Source organism: Penaeus monodon, chromosome 34 (genome assembly GCF_015228065.2).
Source record: "Penaeus monodon isolate SGIC_2016 chromosome 34, NSTDA_Pmon_1, whole genome shotgun sequence".
Classification (NCBI taxonomy): domain Eukaryota; kingdom Metazoa; phylum Arthropoda; class Malacostraca; order Decapoda; family Penaeidae; genus Penaeus; species Penaeus monodon.
In genome coordinates, this window is record NC_051419.1 from 10,960,889 (window position 1) to 10,961,283 (window position 395).

Sequence of the window (395 nt, forward strand, 5' to 3'; positions counted from 1 at the left end):
CATTTATTATTTCCCCGGGAATCTGAGGGGGAGATTAAGAAGGGAGGTGGGAGGAAAAGGTCAAAGGAAGGGGGAGAAGAATAGGGAGAGAGGGAAGATGGGAGGAGGAAGGGCCTACAGAGAAAATGGGGAAAGGCAGAGGGAGGGGACTTCAATAGAAAAGGGAAATGGGGAGGGCGAAATGGAGGGACTTAACGAGGAAAGAGGTTGGTAAGGAAAAGGGAGAAGGTGCTCAGAGAGGAAAGGGGAATGGCGGAGGGAGGGAAGGGGATGAGGGAGCGAAAGATGTGTGGGAGGTTAAGGAGGAAGAGGAGGGACGTGGAAGGGGGCAGACGTAGGTCGTAAGTGGGAGGGAAGGAGAGAATATAAGGAAGATATGGGAGTGAGAGGGGCTG